Source organism: Salmo trutta, chromosome 26 (assembly GCF_901001165.1).
Source record: "Salmo trutta chromosome 26, fSalTru1.1, whole genome shotgun sequence".
Taxonomy (NCBI): Eukaryota; Metazoa; Chordata; class Actinopteri; order Salmoniformes; family Salmonidae; genus Salmo; species Salmo trutta.
In genome coordinates this window covers 45,854,585-45,866,024 of record NC_042982.1, presented here as the reverse complement: position 1 = coordinate 45,866,024, position 11,440 = coordinate 45,854,585, and positions in this window count along the sequence as shown.

Here is an 11,440-nt window from a genome sequence, read left to right as displayed (position 1 = left end):
GAAAGTGCCCTGCTTGATCAGTGGCCCGCGTGAAGAGACAGGGGTTATAAACGATGAAACACACCCTCCTCCCCTCGCCACTATATAGGACAATGACACAATGTAACCAGAGTTCCACTACGTGAGGTCTGCAGCCTCTGCATTACAAGGACACACATGTCAAGTACAGAACTAAGCCAACCTCAGCGTGAGCTTTGGTTGTGAATGGAATGAACTTTGAACTCTTATTCACTACAGAAGTGATACTTCCTAGCCGTTGAGTTAGCAGCGGCCGCTGTAGACGTGGGCTAGGAAAGGACGGACGGCGGATCCAGTCTAACACAGACGAAGATACCACAACGTATCCAATTTACCACCAGAGACATTCTTCCGAGGACAGGAAGATCTCTGTTGGCCAGCATCTACGACCAACCTACGGAAGTGCAGCTCAGAGTAAATATTTATTGCATTTTCCTTTTCCAAATGGGCGGTAATTTAGAATGCATAAGATACTGTATTTGCGATAGCATATCTGTTTCTTTGTTCCTCAGTATTCCCGCTCTTTCATTCAAGCCCAACCCCCTTTCTTTGTGTAACCAGCCGTCATGTCGGCTCCGTCCACCAGGGACGTTTTCTGTATGACATCATTTGTATCCTGTGTATTTGTAATTCTGTGTGATTAGTTAGGTATTTAGTAAATAAATAATTAAACCCAATTTTGTATTGCTGATTCAACTTGTTAGCCAGGGTTCGTGAAGATAACCAAGAATTTACAACTTTCATTATGAGACTGAAATAAGGTGAGGATTGAGATGACGGCTATCGATGTAAAATATTACTAAGTCTTTTAAGAGTTTATTCGGAAGATAACGGCTCTATAAACGTTCTTCCGTGGTGCCCCGACTTTCTAGTTAATTACATTTACATGATTAGCTAATCAGGTGATATTAATTACAGAGAAAGGATTTTATAGAATAGCATGTCATATCACTTAATCCGGCATAGCCAAAGACACGACAGGTGCTTGGCAGTCACTATAACACAAAAATATATAAATACATTATTTCGATTCCATACCAAGTTATCCTCTCTGTCGCTAACGACCCACCTCGACAACATCCGGTGAAATTGCAGAACGCCAAATTCAAAATACAGAAATAGTCATAATAAACATTCATAAAAAGACAAGTGTTATACATCGGTTTAAAGATGAACTTCTTGTTAATCCAGCCGCTGTGTCAGATTTCAAAAAAGGCTTTACGGCGAAAGCATACCATGCGATTATCTGAGGACAGCGCCCCGCTTACGAAAGCAAACAAACATTTTACAACCAAGTAAAGGAATTACAAAAGTCATAAATAGCGATAAAATAATAACTTAACTTTGAAGATCTTCATATGGTTGCAGTCACAAGAGTCCCAGCTAAACAATAAATGTTTGTTTTGTTCGATAAAGTCCCTCTTTATATCCCAAAAACTCCCAAGTTTTGTTGGAGCGTTTTGTTCAGTAATCCACTTTGAATGAATAACAGACAAATGTTCGTGATAAGTTGCTGTGAATGAAATGTATCCAATTAACTGTTCAAAACATGAAAAACATCTATTTTTAAAACATCTATTTTTAAAACATCTATTTGAAAACATAAAATGTGACTAGAAATGTGTGATTTAAAAAATAAAAATGCTTATTTTGGGGAATTTAAAACTTATTCTGTTACAAAATGTTAATATAAGTGTTACTGTTTGACAGAAGGTGTTATTTTGCCATCATTTACGATTTGGGGTAAAGATTACCCCTGTTGGTGCATTATGGGTTAAAATAGGTTGGGGCTTTTAGGGTTAATCAGGTTTTTCTCACTTTCTGCGTGTGTGACAATATGTATGTTTCTCTCTGGCTCATCTGGTACAAATCAAAGACATAGGGAGGTAAAATAATCCCTTTTTCATTTATTTTCTGTGTTGTTATAAATATATTCCTCTGCCTTTGATACCCTGTGTCCCAAATGGCACCTTATACCCTAAATATATTGATAGGGAATAGGACGCCATTTTGGATACAACCTCAGTCTCTCTGTGGAATGCGACAGTTGACTGGTTTCTGTACGAAACCTGTTTTTATTGGAATACCTCCTACACCTGAGATGTTACAGAAACGTTGATGTGCTGCTACTGGAAGAGCTGCGTGTCTCCCTTCTGACCACCCTACAACCTGTCAACACTGAAGAGGTGTGTGTGTGTGTGTGTGTGTGTGTGTGTGTGTGTGTGTGTGTGTGTGTGTGTGTGTGTGTGTGTGTGTGTGTGTGTGTGTGTGTGTGTGTGTGTGTGTGTGTGTGTGTGTGTGTGACCTCCCTCTCACTCTCCAGACACCGTTTCCATTCCCTGACTGAGAAATCCTTTTCCTACCAAGTGGATATATTTCTTACAAAGTAGAAATATATTTCCTGATGCTGTTTCGTAAAGTGCATATGTTTTCTCATCCTGCCTGGTGGGTATTGTGCCGTTCTCTAGGTCGTTAAAGGACACCGTCTTTTATGGCCTACTGATATGAAGAAGTATTCATTCTATCTGTATCTAAAGCTTACTTTGCAAGGGCAAAAATGTGGGGTAGATGTAGAGTTGGACGAAGATCAGACAGGGTGCTTTATTATGAGGGGTATATGGAGGGTATATGGAGGGTATATGGAGGGGTATATAGAGGGTATATAGAGGGTATATAGAGAGTATATAGAGGGGTATATAGAGGGTATATAGAGGGGTATATAGAGGGGTATATAGAGGGTATATAGAGGGTATATAGAGGGGTATATAGAGGGGTATATAGAGGGTATATAGAGGGTATATAGAGGGGTATATAGAGGGGTATATAGAGGGTATATAGAGGGTATATAGAGGGGTATATAGAGGGTATATAGAGGGTATATAGAGGGGTATATTGAGGGTATATAGAGGGTATATAGAGGGGTATATAGAGGGTATATAGAGGGGTATATAGAGGGGTATATAGAGGGGTATATAGAGGGGTATATAGAGGGTATATGGAGGGTATATGGAGGGTATATGGAGGGTATATGGAGGGTATATGGAGGGGTATATAGAGGGGTATATAGAGGGTATATAGAGGGTATATAGAGGGGTATATTGAGGGTATATAGAGGGTATATAGAGGGTATATAGAGGGTATATAGAGGGGTATATAGAGGGGTGTATAGAGGGGTATATAGAGGGGTATATAGAGGGTATATGGAGGGTATATGGAGGGTATATAGAGGGGTATATAGAGGGTATATAGAGGGGTATATAGAGGGGTGTATAGAGGGTATATAGAGGGGTATATAGAGGGGTATATGGAGGGTATATAGAGGGTATATAGAGGGGTATATAGAGGGTATATAGATGGGTATATAGAGGGGTGTATAGAGGGGTATATAGAGGGTATATAGAGGGGTATATAGAGGGTATATAGAGGGTATATAGAGGGTATATAGAGGGGTATATAGAGGGTATATAGAGGGGTATATAGAGGGTATATAGAGGGGTATATAGAGGGTATATAGAGGGTATATAGAGGGGTATATGGAGGGTATATAGAGGGTATATAGAGGGGTATATAGAGTGTATATAGAGGGTATATAGAGGGTATATAGAGGGGTATATAGAGGGGTATATAGAGGGGTATATGGAGGGGTATATAGAGGGTATATGGAGGTGTATATTGAGGGTATATAGAGGGGTATATAGAGGGGTATATAGAGGGTATATAGAGGGCATATAGAGGGGATATAGAGGGGTATATAGAGGGGTATATAGAGGGTATATAGAGGGTATATAGAGGGGTATATAGAGGGGTATATAGAGGGTATATAGAGGGTATATAGAGGGGTATATAGAGGGGTATATAGAGGGTATATAGAGGGTATATAGAGGGGTATATAGAGGGTATATAGAGGGTATATAGAGGGGTATATTGAGGGTATATAGAGGGTATATAGAGGGGTATATAGAGGGTATATAGAGGGGTATATAGAGGGGTATATAGAGGGGTGTATAGAGGGGTATATAGAGGGTATATGGAGGGTATATGGAGGGTATATGGAGGGTATATGGAGGGTATATGGAGGGGTATATAGAGGGGTATATAGAGGGTATATAGAGGGTATATAGAGGGGTATATTGAGGGTATATAGAGGGTATATAGAGGGTATATAGAGGGTATATAGAGGGGTATATAGAGGGGTGTATAGAGGGGTATATAGAGGGGTATATAGAGGGTATATGGAGGGTATATGGAGGGTATATAGAGGGGTATATAGAGGGTATATAGAGGGGTATATAGAGGGGTGTATAGAGGGTATATAGAGGGGTATATAGAGGGGTATATGGAGGGTATATAGAGGGTATATAGAGGGGTATATAGAGGGTATATAGATGGGTATATAGAGGGGTGTATAGAGGGGTATATAGAGGGTATATAGAGGGGTATATAGAGGGTATATAGAGGGTATATAGAGGGTATATAGAGGGGTATATAGAGGGTATATAGAGGGGTATATAGAGGGTATATAGAGGGGTATATAGAGGGTATATAGAGGGTATATAGAGGGGTATATGGAGGGTATATAGAGGGTATATAGAGGGGTATATAGAGTGTATATAGAGGGTATATAGAGGGTATATAGAGGGGTATATAGAGGGGTATATAGAGGGGTATATGGAGGGGTATATAGAGGGTATATGGAGGTGTATATTGAGGGTATATAGAGGGGTATATAGAGGGGTATATAGAGGGTATATAGAGGGCATATAGAGGGGATATAGAGGGGTATATAGAGGGGTATATAGAGGGTATATAGAGGGGTATATAGAGGGTATATAGAGGGTATATAGAGGGTATATGGAGGGGTATATGGAGGGGTATATAGAAGGGTATATAGAGGGTATATAGAGGGGTATATGGAGGGTATATGGAGGGGTATATGGAGGGTATATAGAGGGTATATAGAGGGGTATATAGAGGGTATATAGAGGGTATATAGAGGGGTATATAGAGGGGATATAGAGGGTATATGGAGGGTATATAGAGGGTATATAGAGGGATATATAGAGGGGATATAGAGGGGTATATAGAGGGGTATATAGAGGGTATATAGAGGGGTATATAGAGGGTATATAGAGGGGTATATAGAGGGTATATAGAGGGGATATAGAGGGTATATAGAGGGGTTTAGAGGGTATATAGAGGGGTATATAGAGGGGTATATAGAGGGTATATAGAGGGGTATAGAGGGTATATAGAGGGGATATAGAGGGGTATATAGAGGGTATATAGAGGGTATATAGAGGGGGTATGAAGGGTATATAGAGGGGATATAGAGGGGATATAGAGGGGTATATAGAGGGGTATATAGAGGGGATATAGAGGGGTATATAGAGGGGATATGGAGGGTATATAGAGGGTATATAGAGGGTATATAGAGGGGTATATAGAGGGGATATAGAGGGGTATATAAAGGGGATATGGAGGGTATATAGAGGGGTATATAGAGGGGTATATAGAGGGGATATAGAGGGGTATATAGAGGGGTATATAGAGGGGTATATAGAGGGTATATGGAGGATATATAGAGGGGTATATAGAGGGGATATAGAGGGGTATATAGAGGGGTATATAGAGGGGATATAGAGGGGTATATAGAGGGGTATATAGAGGGGATATAGAGGGTATATAGAGGGGTATATAGAGGGGTATATAGAGGGTATATGGAGGATATATAGAGGGGTATATAGAGGGTATATAGAGGGTATATAGAGGGTATATAGAGGTGTATATAGAGGGGTATATAGAGGGGATATAGAGGGGTATATATAGAGGGTATATAGAGGGGTATATAGAGGGGTATATAGAGGGTATATAGAGGGTATATAGAGGGTATATGGAGGGTATATAGAGGGGTATATAGAGGGTATATAGAGGGGTATATAGAGGGGTATATAGAGGGGTATATAGAGGGGTATATTGAGGGGTATATAGAGGGGTATATAGAGGGGTATATAGAGGGGTATATTGAGGGGTATATAGAGGGTATATAGAGGGGTATATAGAGGGGTATATAGAGGGTATATAGAGGGGTATATAGAGGGGTATATAGAGGGTATATGGAGGGGTATATGGAGGGTATATGGAGGGTATATAGAGGGTATATAGAGGGGTATATAGAGGGTATATAGAGGGGTATATAGAGGGTATATAGAGGGGTATATAGAGGGGTATATAGAGGGGTATATAGAGGGTATATAGAGGGGTATATAGAGAGGTATATAGAGGGGTATATGGAGGGTATATGGAGGGTATATGGAGGGTTATATAGAGGGGTATATAGAGGGGTATATGGAGGAGTATATGGAGGAGTATATGGAGGGTATATAGAGGGGTATAAATTGTGCATTAGATATTGAGGTGGACAAAGAGTAGACAGGGTCCTTTATTATGAGGGGTATATGGAGGGTATATAGAGGGTATATGGAGGGTATATAGAGGGGTATATGGAGGGTATATGGAGGGTTATATAGAGGGTATATAGAGGGGTATATAGAGGGTATATAGAGGGGTATATGGAGGGTATATAGAGGGTATATAGAGGGGTATATGGAGGGTATATGGAGGGTATATGGAGGGGTATATAGAGGGTATATAGAGGGGTATATAGAGGGTATATAGAGGGGTATATGGAGGGTATATAGAGGGTATATAGAGGGTATATAGAGGGTATATGGAGGGGTATAAATTGTGGTGTAGATATAGAGGTGGACGAAGAGTAGACAGGGGTCCTTTATTATGAGGGGAACATGACTATGCCACCAGCCATACTGCTCGTTCTGTGCGTGATTTCCTGCAAGACAGGAATGTCAGTGTTCTGCCATGGCCAGCGTAGTGCCCGGATCTCAATCCCATTGATCACGTCTGGGACCTGTTGGATAGGAGGGTGAGAGCAAGGGCCATTCCCCCCAGAAATGTCTGGAAACTTGCAGGTGCCTTGGTGGAAGAGTGTGATAACATCTCACAGCAAGAACTGGCAAATCTGGTGCAGTCCATGAGGAGGAGATGCACTGCAGTACTTAATGCAGCTGGTGGCCACACCAGATACTGACTGTTACTTTTGATTTTGACCCCCCCCCCCTTTGTTCAGGGACACATTATTCCATTTCTGTTAGTCACATGTCTGTGGAACTTGTTCAGTTTATGTCTCAGTTGTTGAATCTTGTTATGGTCATACAAATATTTACACATGTTAATAAGTTGGCTGAAAATAAATGCAGTTGACAGTGAGAGGACGTTTATTTATTTGCTGAGTTTTTATATATATATATATATATATATAAATATACAAAAGTATGTGGACACCCCTTCAAATTAGTGGATTTGGCTATTTCAGCCACAACTGTTGCTGACAGTTGTATAAAATCAATTACACAGCCATGCAATCTCCATAGACAAACATTGGCAACAGAATGGCCTTACTGAAGAGCTCAGTGACTTTCAACCTGGCAGCGTCACGAACTCAGAAAGGTATATAGAGGGGTATACGAACTCAGTTCGTCAAATTTATTCCCTGCTAGAGCTGCCCCGGTCAACTGCAAGTGCTGTTATTGTGAAGTAGAAACGTCTAGGAGCAACAACGGCTCAGCCGAGAAGTGGTAGACCACACAAGCTCACATAACGGGACCACTGAAGCGTAAAACGTCTATCCTCGGGTGCAACACAACATCCCTACTGAGTTCCAAACTGTCTCTGGAAGCAACTTCAGCACAATAACTGTTTGTTGGGAGCTTCATGAAATGGGTTTCCATGGCTGGGCAGCCGCACACAAGCCTAAGATCACCATGCTCAATACCAAGCGTCGGATGGAGTTGTGTAAAGCTCGCCGGTTTGGCGGATGCCAGGAGAACGCTACCTGCCCCAATGCATAGTGCAAACTGTAAAGTTTGGTGGAGGAGGAATAATGGTCTGGGGCTGTTTTTCATGGTTCGGGCCCCTTAGTTCCAGTGAAGGAAAATCTTAACGCTACAGCATACAATGACAGTCTAGATGATTCTGTGCTTCCAACTTTGTGGCAACAGTTTGGGGAAGGCTCTTTCCTGTTTCAGCATGACAATGCCCCTGTGCACAAAGAGAGGTCCATACAAAATTGGTTTGTCGAGATCGGAGTGGAAGAACTTGACTGGCCTGCACAGAGCCCTGACCTCAACTCCAAAGAACACCTTTGGGATGAATTGGAACGCCGACTGCGAGCCAGGCCTAATCACCCAACATCAGTGTCCAAGCTCACTAATGCTTGTGGCTGAATGGAAATCCCCACAGCAGTGTTCCAACATCTAGTGGAAAGCCTTCCCAGAACAGTGGAGGCTGTTATAGCAGCAAAGGGGGGAACCAACTCCATATTAATGCCCATGATTTTGAAATTAGATGTTAGATGAGCAGGTATCCACATACTTTTGGTCATGTAGTGTGTATATCTACAGTGCATTTGGGAAGTATTATTCCACATTTTGTTACTTTACAGCCTTATTCTAAAATTATTGTTTTTCCTCATCAATCTACACACACCCCATAATGACATCACAATACCCCATAATGACATCACAATACCCCATAATGACAAAGTGAAAACTGCTTTTTAGACATTTTTGCACAATTATTTAAAAAAGAACAATATTAACACAAATACCTTATTTACATAAGTATTCAGACGCTTTGTTATGAGCCTCGAAATTCAGTTCAGGTGCATCCTGTTTCCATTGATCATCCTTGAGATGTTTCTACAGCTTGTTTGGAGTCCACCTGTGGTAAATTCAATTGATTGGACATGATTTGGAAAGGCACACACCTGTCTATATAAGGTCCCGCAGTTGACAGTGCATGTCAGAGCATAAACCAATCTGAGGTCGAAGGAATTGTCCGTAGAGCTCCAAGACAGGATTGCGTCGAGGCACAGATCTGGGGAAGGGTACCAAAAAATGTCTGCAGCATTGAAGGTCCCCAAGAACACAGTGGCCTCCATCATTCTTACATGGAAGAAGTTTGGAACCACCAAGACTCTTCCTAGAGCTGGCCGCCCGGCCAAACTGAGCAATCAGGAGAGAAGGGCCCGATGGTCACAGAACGGGTTGAATACATTTTAGAATAAGGCTGTAACATAACAAAATGTGGTAAAAGTGAAGGGGTCTGAATACTTGCTGAATGCGCTGTATATATTTAAAGAAAATACAGCAAAATCACATGTTTAACTGCACAGGGCCTTTAATTAAGGTATTTCAAGGCAGATATTTATAATACACAAGGCACTTCAACCTGTTTGCTCCAGGGTTGCCTGTTGATACACTTTCAGGGGGAGTTGGGATATGAAAGAAATTACATTTCCAATCTAAACTTAAATGAATGCACTTGGGGCACCTCCCTCCACACATTCTTACATTGCTTATGACTTGCCCGACACCCCCCCCCCCCCCAAAAAAAAACATGTCCCCACATTCCCTGTGTCAATTATGCCTATATAACTGTGTAATAGATACAGTGAGGGAAAATGCAAATCAATTTATAACATTTTTTGACATGCGTTTTTTCTGGATTTTTTGTTGTTGTTATTCTGTCTCTCACTGTTCAAATAAATCTACCATTAAAATTATAGACGCATCATTTCTTTGTCAGTGGGCAAACGTACAAAATCAGCAGGGGATCAAATACTTTTCCCCCCCCTCACTGTACCTACATTGTTATTGTTAACTTCCTACATCATCTGCCTTCATGAGGAAATATCAAAACACACCAGACTCAGGTCAGAGAGCAAGCAACAAATGCGACATTGATAGATGTAGGCTATAGCCAATGGCAAACAAAGAATTACATAGCTTCCAGGATGAATATACTGCGGTAACATACAGTATGATTAATCATGTTTTCTGTGGTAATTTCAGAAACGTAATCCCCATAAAATGTTAGTGAACAATTGTTTTAGTTGGATCACATCAAAGGCAATTACAATCAATACAAAATTAAATGGAATTGAAATAATTTCTACAAAATGATACAATTATTTTAGTGTGAAGTGTTATTTGACTTCTGTCTCCTCAAAGAACTACAACTACCAGAATGAATTATAGCTTGAAGGGGATTCGATTGATCTTGCCAGGGTGGCCGGGCCGAGGTGTTTTAACGGCCTGCCTCCTTGGCGTGAGGTCAAAACAACAGTGGCGTTACTAAGCACGACGAGTATGGTTAGGAGTATGTGTGTAAATAAACCTTTAGGCAAACCCGTGCAGTTTTCACATTCAAAAGTGATTGCTTTTCCAAATTAAAACTAGTTTGAAAAAAATAATAAAAAAATATATTTTTACGGAAAATAAGTGTTGTTATGTTACCAAAGATTGTTATAAATAAACCAAGATAGATCACAGCCTTTCGTTTCAAACGGAAACTAAATGTTAGTCATAGTGGGCAGAGCCATACACGAGATAGCGTGATTCTATTGGTGCGTTCTAGCACTCATTTACATATTTCCGTTAGGTAACGCCTACTCTACCATAACTCATTTCGCCTTTCCTAAACAACGACATATATTTTTTTAAAACGTTATCAAAGGCTAAAGCCTAGAAAACTTGGTCCACTTTATTTGTAACATATTCTAGTTTTGGGAACAGAAAACTGTATTGAGATTAAATGTTTCATCGATGAGAAAATTGGAAGAATATCGGTGAAAATCCAACCTGTTATATCTTCTCCCCACTTCCGGCCGCTGGGCTTCCTCTCACTCTACCATATTTGCTAGTGAGTGTCAATGCCAAATAGCGGATGCTTTTAAAAACATTTTAAAACGATCCGGCGAAATATCTGTGTCATTGTTCAATCTGTGATGCTGCCTTGCCCACGGTTTAGCATAATCATATTCCAGTGTTTTAATTGCTATATTGTATTTACTTTGCCACCATGGCCTATTTATTGCCTTTACCTCCCTTATCTCACATCATTTGCTCACATTGTATATAGACTTATTTTTCTACTGTATTATTGACTGTATGTTTTGTTTATTCCATGTGTAACTCTGTGTTGTTGTATGTGTCGAACTGCTTTGCTTTATCTTGGTCAGGTCGCAGTTGTAAATGAGAACTTGTTCTCAACTAGCCTACCTGGTTAAATAAAGGGTCAAGGTTAAATATATAAATACCTGGTTAAATAAAGGGTCAGGGTTATATATATAAATACCTGGTTAAATAAAGGGTCAGGGTTATATATATAAATACCTGGTTAAATAAAGGGTCAGGGTTATATATATAAATACCTGGTTAAATAAAGGTGAAATAAATACAAAAATAAAAATTGTCTAGTTTAAAATAATGTCGCAGAATCGCACCAATAGCAAACCGCTGTTAAACCCCATCGAAGAAGAAGAAGGAGGAGAACCAATAGCCAG